Source organism: Strigops habroptila, chromosome 2 (genome assembly GCF_004027225.2).
Source record: "Strigops habroptila isolate Jane chromosome 2, bStrHab1.2.pri, whole genome shotgun sequence".
Classification (NCBI taxonomy): Eukaryota; Metazoa; Chordata; class Aves; order Psittaciformes; family Psittacidae; genus Strigops; species Strigops habroptila.
Genome location: NC_044278.2, coordinates 63,258,255 through 63,276,652, shown reverse-complemented (window position 1 = coordinate 63,276,652; position 18,398 = coordinate 63,258,255). Strand labels below are relative to the sequence as shown.

Below are 18,398 nucleotides of genomic sequence, written 5' to 3'. Positions count from 1 at the left end.
GTTTGTGTGGTGAGCCAGAGGAGTCCTCTCATTGTCTTTTGGAAACCACTCCACCAAAATTGGCTGGGCACTTTTGAACTGAGCAGATTGAGATGGTTCCTGTGCAGAGCTGGGCCCTGCTGCCTCAAGTGTCAAGGAGCTCAGACAGACCTGCTTCTGAGGTGGCTCTGGGCAGCTGCCTTGGCAGCATGCAGTCTTTGGAGGTCAGCTGTCTTCCTTCCACTGAATTCACAAGGATCTTCTTACAGTTGTATTTATATTCATTTCAAAAAAATAGCACAAAATACAATGCACAGATGCAGACACCATGTTTTATGCTAATCCACACCTTCTGGGGAGTGCACTGGCAAAAGACCTTGGGACCCTTACATGATGTGGGGCTTGCTGATGTCCCTCCTGCCCTAGAATAATGCTGTCTGCAATAGCCTAATTCAGGTGTGTGCCAGCCTGCCCTGTAGCTCTAAGACATTACTTTTCACAGATTTTTGTGGGCTTTCAGTGTAAAGTGACTGAAATCGAGAGGTGCTGGGTCAAAGCCTGCTGGTGTCAGGTTCTCTATCATGATGTTGACAGTGTGTGATGTGTGACATGGGTGAGGGCATGATGTCATGTGGTTGCCATGGTGCCATGTGGATCTCTGGGAAGACTTTACAGGATGACTCAAGTCAGAATGAGCCACAGTCGGTGCATCCCACAGCCAAGTGGTTTATTTATTTGTTGTGTGTCCTTCAGCAAATTGCCCTATCAACTGTGCTCAGATTTCCCTCCACAGGAAAACAAGGACTTGGTGGAGGAGAGTGTAAACTAGCATATCTGCAATAAAGATGTCAGGGTGACCATGTTCTGGGAGTAAAATTAGACTATTAGTGTGGTCACAACTTTTTTTGCAGAGTCAAACCAAGATGCTGCACTCTTAGTATCCTTCCCATCTATCCCAACAAGTTGTCACGGGAGTTTGAAGGTGCTTTCAACTCAGGCTGACAGTCCTGGCACAGTGCTTGGGTACCAGCACTAGCAGTCGCTTTCCCTTCAGCTGATGCTCAGCCTATTCTTCAGTTAGAGAAAATGACAGGGAGTACTGTCCCCTGGGCACTGTTTTCTTCTAACACTTCATCACAATTATTACCTGTGCTACAGAAATCCAACGCGTTTTTCCAGAATTCAGTGGGTAAGAGTCACAGTCAAATTTACCAGAATTGAATGTGGTAAGGCATGTCAAAGACAACAGAAGGGCTTCTGTAAGTACATAGGTGACAAAAGGAAGGCTAAGGCAAATGTGGGTACACTGCTGAAGGACAAAGGGGACTTGGTTACGCAAGACCTGAGACACTGCATACTTTCTTTGTCCCAGTCTTTACTACCAAGACTGGCCTTCAGTAATCCCAGAGACCAGGAGAAAATGTTGGACCAAGAAAGATGATGTACGCTTGGTGGTAAAGGATCATGGAATACTTAAACAGACTGGACAAACATAAGCCCATGGGTCCTGATGGGATGCATCCTCGAGTATTGAGGAAGCTGGCAAATGTCATTGAGAGGCCACTCCCAATGATCTTTGATCAATCACGGTAATTGGGAGAAGTGCCCAAGGACTGGAGAAAAGCAAATATCATTCTAATCTTCAAAAGGGCAAGAAGGGTGACCTAGGGAACTGCAGACTGGTCAACCTCACCTTGGGCCCTTGTGTTGTGCTTTAACCCCAGCCAGCAGCTCAGCCCCACACATCCACCTACTTACACCCCCCCAGTGGGGTGGGGTTGAGGATCAGAAGAATAAAAGAGAGAAAATTCATGAGATGATAGAGAAAGTTTAATTGGTAAAGCAAAAGCTGTGCATGCAAGCAAAGCAAATGAAGAAATTCACCACATAGAGAAGCTGTTGAATTATGAGGTAGATGTATAGACAGTGAGGTGGATTGAAAACTGGCTGAATGACTGGGACTAGAGTGTGGTGGTCAGTCTCATGAAGTCTAGTTGGAGGCCAGTATCTAGTAGTGTACCCCAGGGGTTCAATCCTGTTTAATATTAATAATCTGGGTGATAGGACAGCCTCAGCAAATTTGCAGATGACACAGAACTGTGAAGAGTGGCTGATATGCCAGGAAGTTGTGCTGCTACCCAGGGGGACTTTTACAGGCTAGAAAAATGGGCTGGTGGGAGTGTCACGAAGTTCAACAAAGGGATGTGCAAAGTCCTGCACCTGGGGAGGAAAACCAGTACATGCTGGTGGTTGACCAGGTGGAAAGAAGCTCTGCAGAAAAGGACCTGGGGGTCCTGGTGGACACCAAGTTGAACTTGAGCCAGCAATGTGTCCTTGTCACAAAGAACTTTAATGGTATCTTGGGCTGCATTAGCAAGTACTGTCAGCAGGTTGAGGAGGGCGATCCATCTCCCCTGCTCAGCACTGATGAGGCCACAAGGTGAGTACTGTGTCCAGTTCTGGGCTCCCCAATACAAGAGAGACACGGACATACTGGACAATCTCCAGTAAATGGCCATGAAGATGATTAATGGAGTGGAGCACCCCCCATATGAGGACAAGCTGAGAGAACTGGGTCTGTCCAGCCTGGAGAAGAAAAAGCTCAGGAGGGAATCTTATAGAAGTATTTAACTGCCTGAAGGGAGGGTGCAAAGAGGATGGAGCCAGGCTCCTTTCAGTGTTGCCCAGCGACAGGACAAGGGTCTATGGGCACAACCTGAAACTTAAGAGATTCCTTTTAAATGTGAGAAAAAACTTCACTGTGAGGGTGATGGAACACTGACACAGGTTGCCCAGGGAGGTTGTGGAGATATGCCAGTCAGCCAGGCATAGTCCTGGGCAACTGGGTCTAGGTGTCCCTGCTTGAGCAGGAGCGTTGGGCCAGATGACCCCTGGAGGTCTCTTACAACCTCAACCATGATTCTGTGAAGTTTATGCAGCTAGAAGAATCACGTTCACCCAGGAGTCCTAATGGTATGAGGAGCCCAAAGCCAACAAAGATGACATGCCACAAGTATATCTGTGCAGCACAGTTATATACTCTCTGGGTCAGCTTAGTCAGCTACATTGGCCTGGTGAGAGGAAGCTTTAAGAAAGCCATGGACCATCGAGTGAGGGCAAATCTCACAGCCAAGGCAAGTTGATGTTTGTCACAACAATGACAAAGAGCAGTGTTTTTGAGGACTGTTAGCCAGAGTTAATGTTTACAGTAACATGCTCTTTTGTAAAGAAAGGGGTCAAATCAGGAGCACGGGCTACTCTATTTTCTTTCTTCAGCAGTTGGGGATCACAACACACTCTTACCATGTAAATGAAGGGTGAAATAACAGATCTTTTTACACTGGGTTTGTTTTTTTTTTTTCTTTTTTTTTTTTTTTGAGCAGACAGGATTACAGCGCAGATTGTGTTGTGAAACAAAGAATAGCTCCACAGGAGCCATGACTCTTCGTGTGAATCATTCTCTCTCCCTTCTCCCCTTCCCATATACCCTTTCTTTTTGTATTTTTTCTTAAAGGAAAATATATTCTAGATGCGAATGCCTGACAAACTGAATGGCTGGACTTCGAAGTGGCTAAAGTTGGCTGTTTACTAGCTACAATTTTATTTAATAAATAGTGACTGATAATGGTTATTTGCCTCCCTACTTGGAGACAGAAAATACACTTTAAACATAAGCATATGCATTGTCAAAATTATAAACATACACTTCCTCTAAAGTGCCAAATAGAAATGAAAATTATAATATACCTCCAATATCAGGAGAGAAATGGGGTGGACCCCATCTCACTGGAGAGGTGGGGTATATGTTTTTCTGTGTAATGTTATGTTGACAACAGCTATGAGTGAAGAAAAATTACATATGGAGCCATGCTGACATTTACAGGAACTGTTGTGGAGAACCTGAAATATATAACAGAGAAAATAAGAGATTTGGATTTAAAGGGTTACATCGCATTTAGAAATCAAAGGAAACCAGTGTTGCAGTTCATAACAATACAGGTGGAGAAAGGACTACAGGTGCCTCTATGGACTGCTTGGAGACCATTAATGGACATTATTTCCCTGTAACTTTCAATGGGCAATTCGTCAAATACTCCCTGATGTGTGTTTCAAAAGTGAGTGCTTCTTTTTGTGCATTCATGGTGCTCTGTTCATATTCCCAAGAGCTAGTTTTGCTACCTGGTGCAAAGCAGGAGCAGTCATCAGCCTGCCCTGACTTGCACTGGCTGGAATAGCCTCTTTAGTCTGAGCCTAACATCCAGTGATTTACAACATAAAGTAATGACAGAATTTTATTTTTCCTGACCCTCTATCCAGGGAACAGGGACACAGCAGCCGGATCAGCAGTATAGCACAGAAAGGTGATTTTAAGCAAGAAAAATGTTTTCTAGCTGCTAAAGCATGTTTTTCTCTCCTGTAATGCTCAGTGGCGGGCCACGATCTGGCCCGGAATATATTCACTTACAGTAACACTGACAGACATTATGTGTCACGTATCACTTCACAGTAATTTCCTGGATTCAGCAATTATTTCACTAATGTTTTGTTTCAAGCCTTCAAAAACGTCTAAGTGTCCAAATTTGATTTTTCATGCATATAAGTAGTCTTAAGAAGCTGTGGCACTTCAGTACAAAAGATGATGCTCAGGAGATCACTGCAGAAAGAGTATCTGCTATCAATAGTATTTCTGTGTTTGTGCTCATTAAAATGTGAAAAGGTAACATTTGAATGCACAGATATGTTCCAGGTATTTTTCTGGGACAGCATTTTTTCAAATTATTCTTGTTGACTTATTGAATCATAGAATTGTTTAGGTTGGGAAAGAACTGTAAGATCATTGAGTCCAACCTTTAGCCCGGCACTGCCAAGTCCACTACTAAACAATGTAGGTGACATATCTGTATGTCTCTTAAATACCTACAGGATGGTGACTCCACCACTTCCCTGGGCAGCTTGTTCCAATACTTGACAACATTTTCAGTGAAGAAATTTTTCCTAATATCCAACCTAAACCTCCCCTGGTGCAGCTTGAGGCCGTTACCTCTTGTTCTATCACTTGTTACTTGGGAGAAGAGACCAACGCCCACCTCACTACAACCTCCTTTCATGTAGTTGTAGAGAGTGATAAGGTACCGCCTGAGCCTCTTTTTCTCCAGGCTAAACACCTCAGGTTCCCTCAGCCATTCCTCACAGGACTTGTTCTCAAGACCCTTCACCAGCTTTGTTGCCCTTCTCTGGACACCTTCCAGCACCTCCATGTCTTTGAGATGATGCTGTGTTAAGAATCAGCAACAAACTAGTGCAACTTCCTAAGAAAAAGGAAAAGCAAAAAGGAAAGAAGGGAAAGAAGGAAGGAGAGGAGACATGAGGAGAAGTAAAGGAAAAGGAGAAGAAAATGAAGAAAAGGAGATCTAACACAAAAGGAGTGAATACGAGCCTTAAAACTGCCTAAGGACTGGTCACAGGGAAAACACAAAGTAGATGGTACATCTTTATGTAGGAGATACAGTCACAAACAAGACACTCAACTCATTAAAAAACATTTTTAAGTGCTTATGCTTCTGAGGTATCATCTCCAAAAGAAAACATGATTTTCCTCTTAGTAAGTACATAGCACATCAAGGCTGATCAATTTGTTAATGTGAACTTTTGAGAGAAGATAGATTACAGCAATAAAGGTTCTGACACGTAAATTAAAGTAGTTGTGTTAGACTGAAAGAATATTGTAAAACACAAGGTGTACCAAACTTTGTAGACAAAATCTGTATGACTGGGGAGAGGCGGGCTTTGTGATCAGGTAATTAAGGAGTGCGAGGGAGTGAGCACACCTGGGTTAAAATGAGTTTTGTGGCTGGTTTTGTGAATGCAGGTTTAACTGTACAGGAAGCCCCAGAAATCCTGCATTCCCAGGCAGGATTCTCATCATTATATAGGTTTTATCCTGTTTCACTAAGAAAATCTATTGTGGGGTTTTGGACAGGAAAATTGGAGGATTTAACCCAAATGTGAGGAATCTTCGGGTCCCTGATTAATTATGATTGGCTTTGTTTTAATAGAAGAAATAGTGTTACGCAAAAAGAGACAGTTCTTGTCTTGAAGAATATGCACTCTTACTATTATTTCATTTGTATTCATCGCCTTAAAATTAGCCACTGCTTATAAAGTATCCACGATAAGACCAAACAGTGCGATGGAGACAGAGATTGACTAAGTGAAACCTGCCCTAAGTGTGCACCTAAGAGATCAACAGAAATCAATTTGTCTTGCAGAGGTAGGTGGTTATACATAAAAGCCAAGAAAAATCACACTGGAAGCCACGGGAACACTTTCAAGTGGGAAAATTGGGGGTTGCCTATTGCACATGCCCTTGCTGCCGGAGAGTGTGTGTGTATATGTGTGTATGTGTCATGGAGAGAGATACCAGGAGATAGAGAATAGAAGAGAGAGCAAGAGAAAGGGAAGAAAAGAGATAGAGAGGAAAAAAGAAATCACTAGAGACAACACAGATGCAAAAGCATGATGGTTGTATTAAAGTATCTTGAGCTCTTCATACAACTTACATAATTCTCAAGTAGAAGAAAATAAAGCCGTAATTTATGCATAGTTCTCCCTAGCAAGTGAAAAAAAAAAAAAAAAAGTTATTTTTACAACCCCCTATATTGATTGTATTTTTAGAACACTTTCTAAAATAAGTGGAGAATTCAATCCTACTCTCTGAGGCATGTCAATTTGTGCCCACATAGTCGATGGAAAGATTGAACCCTAAGTGCAGATCATGACATTCTGCTGTGATAAAAGCTGTTTCTGTTTGCTTTAACACTCATGCATAGTGGTAAATGCCACCTGTGACACATTGGGATAAGTATAACTATCTTTATTTCATCCAGTGATTGCAATACACTGAAAGTTGTTTCTGAAAGTTACCTGACTCCCTCTACTTAGATAACTTAATTTTCTGTAAGTGTTTTAAGCCAGGAGAAGGAAGACAAGCTATAGATTCAAATAAATTTCGCTTGCCAGGAAGCATTTTTTTTTCCAGAACGTGATACCAATTAACAAAAAATAATACATATCTTAACAGAAAATCAGTCTGTGATCTACTTGGGTATGTTTCTAACCCTGTTCAGGAAACGCCTTGAACTCTTGCTTGGCTCCTTCTTAATCGTGCCTGTACGCATTGTTTAATTAGTGCTATGGTAAACGTCCATTCACCCAACACTGACCACTGTATGTTTGTATGCATGTAAGCACATGTGTATATTAATAATCAAGACCTGGGCAGGAAAGTGTCCTTCAGCCTACTCTTTTCACTGCCTCCCAGACACTTATACCATCAAACGAACTCGTTTCCACTATTGTTTAAGTAGCTGTGGCTATGAAGGCAGAACCAGAAACTGCCAGAATCACCTAAACGAATGAAAATCTATTGCTTGAGAAACCTGAACATGTCTCACAACATTATCTTCCCTGACATAAGGGCTATAAGATTGCTGTGCTGCCAGTGGCATATTTCTTTGTGTATGGTGTGAAAGCTCAGAGAGAGCAGCAGGGTGGCAGACTGCCTTCCCATGAAAACTTGTGCAACTTTTCCAACTGTCTTTTCATCCTCCAGGTGCCTCCTGTTCAGGAAGTTGTTCACTGCTGCAAACCTCCCAAGGAAGCCTGTGTACAGTTTTTGATTGACTCATGGCTACTATAACTATTATTTATTAACCAGCTCTTTGGGTGGCAAACCAGTTATCCTCTTTGGGAACTCACATGCTGAGGTTCTGGAGCTCATGGACATGGAGCTACATGTGTGGACCATGTGAATTACTGATTACATGGCAGGAACAAATTCTCCTCTAGCCTTGTTGGCTGTTCAACTTCTTGTCTGCTGTAAGGATGAAGAACTGTCAGGTTCCAACTCCAAAAATCCTTCCTGCTTTCTCCTGTGTTCTGCAACCCACGCTGGCCTAGTTTTGAAGCATGCTGGATAATGAATGTGAGCAGATAATTTCCTTCCTGTAAGATCATGGGCCCTTTCTAATATTAATTTCTAGAGGACACTCAGGTCTTTAGCAATGTAATAAACCCGGGTGGGCACTAAAAAAAAAGTGAGTGTTGACAGGGCCTCTGATTATAACAAATAAGTGAAAATGGCTGTTCATTAAAATTTTGCTGAGAGACTATTTTTGCCCTTGGGCAACATTTTGTTACTCTGCTTTCATGCCTCAGGGTGTTTCCTACTGAGCTGGCTATACAATTCTATAGATAGAACAATACATATGCAGGCATGCATTATCTATATCTCTCTTGTTTGCTAAACCTGAAGTAATTTATGTAATTATACACATAATGTATTTTATCCAAATACACAAAAAAGATTTTTTTTTTAAATGCCACTTAGGATCCAGATTTAACTTAAACCACTACTTACTCTATCTTCCTTAATAGGATACTAAAAAGGAATTTTATGACAACATTATCAGTAGCATTTTGCTGATAATTAGAATAACAATAATAATACTGAGATATTTTTTCAGTAATAATGGTGTTATTAATGAGATTTTTATGAAAGACAGACTTCTTTAGTATAATTATGAAAATTGATCTTTTGCATTTTACTTATTCACTGAAATCAGATAAGTGGCTTAACTACATGTATTATTTCTAATAAATATTCAAAAGAATGCATTTAAACAAGGCACCTCATTCTATTCTTGCTCATATTGCTTGCATTTAAATAAAACTGTAATTGCTCTGCTTTTTTAAACTGCTAGTTTGGATTAGCTGTCTAACCTGTACAGTGTAGCTGTTTGCTGTTTGCATTTTTAATAGCTTTATTACCATTTGGTGAAGCCTTAATTTCTCACTCCCTTGAAGAGTCCTGCCTTTAAGTCAGCTCTACAATTTAACCAGCAATAATCTGTCAAGATAAGATAAAGACCTACACCAGATGAAATGCAGTATTTTTGTGTAGCATTCTGTCATTGTTAAAGGGAAGATCTGAGTATGTCAAAATGTAACACCTGAAAGTTTAATAAACTTTGTAGCATAATTTTACAGTTCACATTTTAAAATAAATTGTTCTAGAATACATTAGCTTGTTCACTAGTGAAATCAGTTAAATATCTATATAAATATGTTTGGGTGAAGGGAGCCAGCAGTTTTCAACAAGGATAAAAGTTCTTTCAGTTTTCAAGCCTCAGATTAAGTCACTTCTGAAAAACCCTTGCTTCAATTCAGTTCTATTAACTCTGCAGTTTCCTCGTAACTCCTTCATAATATTTGGCCAGAACATCACTGCAGATCTTCATTAAATACTGCAAACATTCTTTTTTTTAGGGTTGCTAATACTGAGGTAATTGAAGTGGAGCACACTTAACTCCTCACTTTCAGGACTTGGGCTGCTCTTCGAGTATTTCTTTTCTTTTCAGATTCCTGTTTCGCTTATTCACACAAGAAAGTTTGTTTGTTTGTTTCTTTGATTGTTTGTTTGGGTTTTTTTTGAGAAATATATGAAGATGAGGTCCTAATTCCATGTTAGGGTAAAATAGTAACTGAACTGTGTCAGGTACATATGGACTAGTATATTTATAGGACAGAATAATGAACAATGAGTTTCTCAGTTCTACCTTAGCAGAACCCGCTATCCCACATGCAAATGAACAATGTCTTTCATCTAACCAGGCATATTCAATGAAAATGGCAGAAGCATAGGGTCCGTGAGGTACTCCTGAGTCCATGAAAATAGATACAGGGTCAGATATGTGGTTGGAGAGGGAAGACCAGAGCACTGTGCATGGGAGCGTTTGGGCAGCCTTCTGCCCAAATCCTGCACCTCAGTGCCCTCTGGACAGCTTGGGCTGTGCTGTGATCTTCCTCTGCGCAACCCAGGAAGCTTGAGAATTTCATACCCAAGATTTTAGTTTTTTGTTGTTGTTGTTGTTTAGAGTAACTGAACTCTTACGAATACTGCTTTTTTTTTTTTTTTTTTCCTTCTAATCTTAAGTAAAAAGGTGTGGAAAATAAAAAGCCACTGCTAATAGTTGTTTGCAGGCATTCAGCCATCCCTCCCCTCTTATGGTGGTTAAGCATACACTTCCACAAAATGGTTCCATCTTGATGAACTATCATTTTGCAGTGAAAAAAAAATCTGATTGCTGCCAAAATCCCCAATCTGTTCCACTTCAGTATTCCATATTCCTGGACTAGTTTTCCACTGAACCATATAAAGAAGGAGCCTGAAATGTCTTTTTGGAGGGGTCTGAAGGTTTGGTAGCACAGACCTTGTATAAGTACAAGTACTATAGTATAATGTATTTCCGTTTCTCACGGTCAGTGATTTATGAACTGCAGAGCCATCACTAAATAGACTTTGACTTATGAGAACCAGGCCCTGCCTGAAACCACAAAGGTTGTTAATAATTTAGGTTTGCTTTGACATAAACTTGGTAGTTCTGTGAGCGTTGGCTATTAGTTATGAGGAACAGAATCAGATTTCTCGACAAACATGAAAGACATTTCTGGAATAAATACATGCATTGTCTGCTTCATCAAATACGCTGCTGTCAGAAAACCTGTTCAATTTTAAGGATAAGGCTATAGAAGTATTATGTATTGCTCACGTAACAAAGGCCCAAAGGCTCAAGAAAAGCACTGAGACACAAAATTCGCGTTTAAGAAATAGGTACACCTAAAATAAGGCTCCTATGTCCATTGTTAAGGACTTTAAAAATATCTAGGACTTACTTAAAAAATATTTAGTAGTGGTACTTCATGGCAACCATGGAAGGCAGCTCAATGATAACCCTTATTCCTATCCCACAAACAGTAGTGTTCCTATCCCAGATACGTGATATGTCAATAGCAATTCTAGCACTGATGTGTTCAAGAATTTTCACATGGTGGTAGTGCTGATTACTGGCCTTGTTTATAGCTGCTAAAATACATTTTAAAGGAAGCTCGAAATGTATAATACGTTCTAATTTGACTTTGCAGGGTGACGAATGTTTCTTTTTCTACGTGGATGTTTGGAAGTTGAAAAGGGGAATAAAGGCAGCTTACAAATAGTGTCACAAGTGCATAGTCTATGAAAAGTCATGAGAGAGCCTGCCGGGCACAGCACTCAACAAGTGCTGAGTGTCTACATGTCTGCTCGAAATATACTTGCTACAAGAACAGGTCTCCAATGAACAAAGCGTTTTAATTGCATTCCTGAGTCTATACTTATGCTTAGGGCCTGATCTGTGTCTCAAGGACTTTTTGGAATTGCAAACTGGCATTCCTGTGCTCTGGCTCCCTCGGGGAGATGCAGTTTAGGCCAGGGGAAAGGGTGCTTTGGAGGCTGAATTAAATCAGTGCACAAGACCACAGAACACACAGGCGCAAAAGAGCTCATCTGCCAGCATCAAGGGCCAGGAGACCAGCATTTCTTGCATGGAGACTTGAAGCTGTGTAAGACATCCCCTCTTCCAGCCTACTAAGTGAAAGCAGTGCTGTGTTGAGATGCTGATCCCTGGCCATCATAGGAGGTTGCTGCTTCAGCAGCTCTAGTTGTGTGAACAATGTCCTTGTTCTTGCAACTGAAGCACTTGCAGAAAGCAGCCGGGTTAATGCCAGCTCCTCAACTCATCCAGGCTAACCTGGGCATCTTTTCCCTCAGAACAGCAACAACAGTGACCGCCAGGAACAGGCTGGTCAAAGCTCTTTGCACAGTAAATACAAATATCTAACTTGATTTTTTTCTTCACAGTCTGAAGTGAGGCATGGATACAAACATCTCTTCATACTAGCAGCCGAAGCCTACATCAACCTGGAAAAGCATGTATGTAAGTGTGAATCAAGACAGAAGAAAGGGCAGGTAGAGGCTCCCAGTAAGCAGGAGGAGTGATGTGCCTGACAGAGCTGAAGCCAGCTGGACTTCAAATGTGCCAAAAAGCCTTCCTGAACTGCAACCTTACAGCTGCTGTACCAAAACAGTCTCAGAAGAGGATCTCACCATCCAATGCTTTAGACTACTCTCTCTGCACCAAAACAACCTGAGTTTGAGATGAGTCCAGGCTAAAAACACATGTATACTTGAGGTTACTGTTATGGACCCCTTGTTTCTGTATCTTGTGTAATTTCGCATTTTTTTAACAAGTAGGAGCACTACCCCACGTGTGTGATGTGAAGGTGTGTGTCAATTAAAGGTGTGAAAATATTTACAGCAAAAGGCTCTGTCTAGAGTAATAACAGAGAAGCCAAGAGGCTTGTGGTTCAGTAACAAGTTCATTCAGAAATTCACAAGGCAGTGTGACAGCTGGAGTGAGGAAAGACTTGTGGCAATATTTCTTTAAGAATTGCATGATGAAAAAATAATAATAAACGTTAACAATGTTTTTTGTTATTTCCTCCCCTTTTTTTTTTCTTCTTTCCCATGATATAAACAATGGTACTCTGGTCATAAGCCAAAACCTGACAAAGATCCAAGGTTGAAAGGGTTTTCTTTGAGCCTGTCTTCCTGGTATAATTATTGTAGATTCAGAGGAACCAGATCTGGAGTGTTGTAAAACTCAACACAATGAACTTGACAGACAGCCAGATTTCTGTTTTCAGCCAGTTTAGGGTTACTATAATCTCATTATTATGCTTGAAAGACGACAAGTAATAGAATCTCAGGTAGCCGTTCTGTCGTTACTCAGCCGCATCTTCTCTTTTATGCCGATTTCCCTTGATTACCTGAACTAGTGAGGCTCGGTTTTCAACCACTTATCTTCCAGAAATAATCATCTGATCAGCCTTACAAGGTTCTCACTGCACTCAACGGTTTTAATGGGTCAAGCGTTAAATTAACCCTTTAACCATATCCCAGGAGAATACAAAACTTATTAAAAAACAATTTACTATTCAGTCATTGTTAACTTTGCAAAGGAGAAGGAGTTCCTTAGCCAGCTTTGCTTGTTCCCTCCACTCATGTCCTGTTTTACTGAATCTTTGCTCTTACTAACACATAAAATCTTTTTAAAGCTTCTGCCTAAGGAAACATTCTTTTGGTTTCTTACTTTTACAGAAGCATAAAATGAAACCACAGCAAAAGCTGAGTATCTTACATTCTATTTTAACAATTTTTTACAAAGGTTAATTAATTTTTCCATGTATGGAAAACCACATCTGCAAAAATGTAACTCATGTCAGTCGGTGTTGTATCACATGCAGAATTATAAGGCTTGTGAAACTCTTATGGACTTGCCTATATGATGGAAAGGGTTTGCAACACTGTCTGCTATGGGAGAATGTTTGCGCAAGCCTCAGCTACAGCAGGGAAGCAGCCGAGCAAGAGGTCACTTACCCCTGTGGATCTGCGTTGGTGTGCAGAGCAGTCAGCAGCTGCGCTGCCGCTTCCAGCCTCCCCAGAAAACTCTGGAGTCCCCTCTGGGAGGAGGCTGGAGGCAGGAGCCCAAGCAATGCTCCCTGGCTTCATGCTTTCATAGGACAGTTCACAGCCAGCAGAAATGTGCCTTCTGCCCTGACTCATCCCAAAGTTGCTGAAACCAAGGGAGGTGTGAGAAGATGTGTCTCTGGAGGAGCAGCCTTGGCAAAGCTGCTTCTAGGAGTAGGAGCAGCTGCACCGTCTGGGAAAGCAGCTGCACCATCAGGAGGGGCTTGAACAAGAGGCAGATGGCATCACTGACTGCAGTACCAGACCTTAGTTGTTCTTGTGAAGCTAAGGCCTCCTTCACACAAGAACTCCTTTGGCGGAGCAGCCTATCCATGCCACAAAGGGACAAACTCTCCCTTTCAGCCATACTCCAACAGCAAAAAAGAGACAAGAAAAGAAGTATTTCATGTAAACCAAGGCCAAAAAGAGCCTCAATGTCCTAGCTGTTATGAATGAAGGGTGTGATCCATCCCAGTGCTGCTGCTTACAAAAATAACATCGTAGAGATGCCCAGGGTGTAGATCTAGCCTTGTTATCTTCAACCAATTCTTGCTCACACAAAATTCTCACTGCTGTTCACAGGGGTTTTGCCAGGAAATGACTTGAATGAAAGATGGAAATTTTTACAGAGAAATCTCATATGACACTTTCATCACCTTTAGTTTGTACAATTGCATCTGATCTTTGATGACAACTGGAACTGCTTAAGGGGCTTTACTAGCTCAGGTTAGTAATCATCAAACGAATATTAGGACTATAAAATCTACTGTGCATGTTAGTCATTATGTGTCTGTACAAAAATAATGCGTTGGTTTCAGTCTGTTCATTGTATGTTTGTCTTTTACAGTGGAGGAATGGAAAAAAAGAAGAAACAGTGCTTAAATGTTAGATGGTGTGATGATTTTGAGTATATGGGCTTTTAAGAGGAAAGTGGGATGAATCCTCAGGCCCTTACACAGAAGTGGGAAGAGCCAGTGCCAGGATATTGAGCACAGCCAGCCTGCTGGTCAGGATACTGTTGATAGTTAGCCAAGAGAAACACATAAAAGAGGAACATACCTTGGGGCTCAGCCCTCTGTAAACACATAAAAGCTTTAGGATCTTACTGGTGACTGCAGTGAAGGTGTCTTGTTGCTTCCAAGTCATCCAATGGTAAGGCATATTTCTTATAAAAGTATTATTCTAGTCTATTTAAGCTTAGTGCTACATCTTTTCAAAATTTTGACAAATGTTTGAGACCAACCAATATTGTACATATATTGAAGGCAATTATGGAGGCAATTAAAGAGATATTCTGTATGCCTAAAGTAGCTCTAAACATTTCCATTTAAGCAACTGAATCCCGCACCTGGACTTTTTTGCCTTTGATACTTGAGCCTCAATTTTTTTTAATATTAAATACCTTTTATATATTTTTCCATCAGTTTCCATTTGAGAAAAAGTAGTTATTGTTTCCTCTTCATCAGTCGTAGTGCTTCAGATCCTCCCATAAAAAAATGTACACATTCCTGTAAGATCAGCAGGGAGTAGAAGCTTTTATGGAGTCCATGTCAGTATATGAGAAAAGAGGAAAAGATTACTGTGAAATTTAAACTAATTCTGAAGGCAGATAAAATACACTTAAATTTAAGAGAAAAAACAGATAATTTCTATTTTCGCTCTTGGACATACGAATGATTAAGAAAGAGAAAGGGCATATTCAGGAAAAAATAAAACAAATGAGGAAAATACTGCAGTTTACAGGCCTTTATCAAAGCCTGTTTCTGAACAGTCGCTCTTCAGTCTAATGGGTTGATACACAAAAATCACATCCAACTTCTCCTCAAGGGGCTGATGTCTTTCCAGGCTTTCTGGAAGATTTTTGGAGCATATTATGTAGTGTGTGTGGCCTATTCATCTGACCCAATCTGGACATTTGCAGTTCTTAACCCAAGGCTCCCTTTGTAGGCAGTGGAGAAAAATAGACACATCTAGGGAGCAATTTCTCTGACCTGTTTTACACATGTATTCTAAAGATGTACTTCAAAGATGATGTGTGCCCATGAAGAATGTGGAAAAGGGAGCAAGTCATGTTGTTCGTAACATGTGAATTCTATTCAAGGGGCCCTTTCAATGTCAGAGAGTTGGCTTTTCAGTAAAATTTCTAAGTAGAACTAATGCTCTGCTGGGAGATCATTGAGTCCACCCAGTCCTCCCAAAGGCATAAAACTCCTGAAACTTGTCATATATAAAATTCTTCTCTAAAGACTACCACAATAGAGCTCTGAGACAACTTTAATTTAAAGACCTACATCTTATTTGCTTTAGCTTGAACAAGTTTCCTGTAATTTAAGGCAAATGGATTACAGTTAAAGGACAAAAGATGGCAGCAAACTGTACCCAAAAGCTATATTAAAAAGTGCTTCTGAAGAAGGGGTGATTTTCTAGTATACAAAGTAGCTACATTATAACACCTTACATGAAATCTGTGTGAAATCTTAGCAGTGTTACAATGTTATCAAAATAAAAATATACTTCAGTAGACAATGTGCATCTGAGGTGTGATATTACTGTTTTCTAAAATTAATTTACTGCCTTGCACACACAGAGAACTTTATTAAACCAAAAAAATCTTCTGTAAGTCAACAGTGTTTCTTAGGTTTTTAAAAGGTGTACAAACACTTACTTGCATAGCTATATTGTAAGTCACCTTGAAAAGCAAAAATGGGTTAAAGGAAGTTTTTACCAAATTTGATTAAACCCTTCTGTTAAGACGAAGATTTAAGGATTAATAACTTCACAAATAATCAAAACATAACCAGAAAAATTATTTCTTATAAGCAGGGCTGATGGCAAATTCCACTTGAATTGCTGGAATCCCACAAAGATCTAGTCTACAAAAAATTCTTATGCAAGCTCTTTGAGTCAGAAGTCAGATTTTCATCTATCTGTATAATATTTGTATACTGAAGATCATGATGCCATATAAACAGGTAAGATCAGAAAGTGAAAAGTTTACCCTGTTAAAGTTATATCATTGTTTCCAATGCATAATTTTTCACATCAGATGTAAGCTTACTGAAAGTTTGCTATCTAGAGTAAACTGCTTGCCTAGGATGTTTCTATAACCAGAGGACCTTGTAGGGCAATTCACCCTATCCTCAGACTGGTATCTAAAATAAATCTCCCTGTTTCTCTCCATTGCCCATAGCAGGGGCATAGATATTTGGCTTAGACTGGTCATCTAGATGGCTGAAGATAGAGAAGAGGAAGCCTACTCCCCACAAGAGTATCATTTACTATTAAGGTAATGTGAGTAGAGAACAATTTCAAAAACCTTCAGTGGGAGTTAGTTAGTCCTTCTTTGGATGATGCTGGCACTTTTGTGTATTTGGCAGTTTATGGTAAGCTTTAATGACTAAAAGAAAACTCTACACAATCTTGCCATGTTCTCCCAGACACAAAACCCCAATGACTCTGCTCACAGACAAGTGGCAGTGGAGGAAACAGATGGAGTTTTGCGTAGACTTTAAATACGTTTATGCTTAGTAAAGCCGTACCAGGCAGTGAGCTTAGGAGATGAATCATTGTTGCTGGACACAGGCATGTCTGCTCCACTCCTGCTTCTCCTGCTGACCTCCTGTGTGGCCTTGGGGCAGACAGCTCCACCATCTGTTTCTTCACTCCGCTTTTGTTTATGCAGGGGACAGCTACAGGGCATTTTGCAGTCAGATGCAAGCAAGCTGTCTCCATGCCCTGAATCAAAATGGCATGACCAAGATGATGTGGTGCCAAGCATCTTACTCAGGACCTCAGAAGGGCTCTTCAGCTCCACCTTTGTGCTTTGTTAGCCACAGCGAAACCACTTCTGCTCAGCTTGTGGCATCAGCAGAGCAGAGGTCCAGGCAGACATATCCACAGACTATAAGCACCTTCTTGCAGGAGTCTTGTGTCTTTTCTTCTGTGCATGTAAAGCAAGAAGAGCAAAGAGATCTGTAAACTCTGCCATAGAGCTTAATAGCACTGACTGAGCATGTGAGTCTGTTGGCCTGGTTTGCCACCCAGTTCATGCACTCATGGGGTAAGAGCAGGTGTTCAGTTAGGATGGCGGCATTTCTAATAAGCCCCTCATTTCCTATGAAGAGCAGAAGAAGGTTTTAACTAACTATGGAGATAAAATTTAAATTAATAACATAAATGGAATATTGTGCATGTGTATACCTGTGTATGTACCTGTGCGTATTTATACAATGTATTTAACCCTTTTCCTGAGGTGATGAAACAAGAAACTTCCTTGTCCCAGTCTTTCCCTCCCCCCTTGTTTCACTTGGAAATTTTGGCTCAGTCAAGAAATACAACCATTTGGTCTTTGAAATTAGTAAGTTCGCTTACCACCCAGGCTGAAAAAGTCACAGAGGCACTGGAATCTGAAGCACTGTTATGAATACATACTTAGTATACAGGAATCCTGTGCTTCTCAGCACATTCATCTAGGTGGAAATGTTCTACAAAAATATGCAACCAGCTTAACTTAAAATCCACTATCCATACCAGAGTAACAAGCTGTTTTACTGCAATGGTTGTGTATATTTGCACTGAAGGTCCTGATCTGACATACTACTCTCATGCCACACTCCAGGCTTGCAGTCTTCCAACAAATTTTCAGACATTCAGAAGAGTGTCAAATGAATGCTGCTGGGAAGGATTCACAGACATTGCATACACTGAACCTTAAAAGGTCAGCTTAGAATAGTTGCTAGAAAACCAGATCTCCCAAACATCCCATGGGGTAGATGCTCTACATCTCTTTCCAGTATAGCATGATCCATCACTTCACCCCATACCACCAAAAGGATGCCCTCAGGTGTGAGCTTCTCGCAATGAGTTTCTCTTTCATACATGAGAGGGATTTTGTGTAGGAAAGCTGTTCCAGCTCTCTAAAAAGAGAAAAGCTCATAGGCCTCCTCCTCAACCTGCCTCAAGCTCCTGCTTCTGGTAGTTCACACAGTCAGGGCATGGGTGATCTAAAAGCCTA

At 40.8% G+C, this 18,398-nt stretch overlaps 1 long non-coding RNA gene across 3 annotated transcripts in view; it reads left to right on the top strand.

The window, feature by feature from the left end:
- Positions 1 to 15,910, top strand: part of LOC115603996 — a 113,461-nt gene extending 97,551 nt beyond the window's left edge. For all 3 annotated transcript variants that reach the window (XR_003990095.1, XR_003990094.1, XR_003990096.1), the window contains exons 2-3: positions 7,592 to 7,963; positions 11,717 to 15,910. This is a non-coding gene — a long non-coding RNA (uncharacterized LOC115603996). The remainder of the gene's footprint in view (positions 1 to 7,591; positions 7,964 to 11,716) is intronic.
- The last annotated feature ends 2,488 nt before the right edge of the window (positions 15,911 to 18,398 follow it).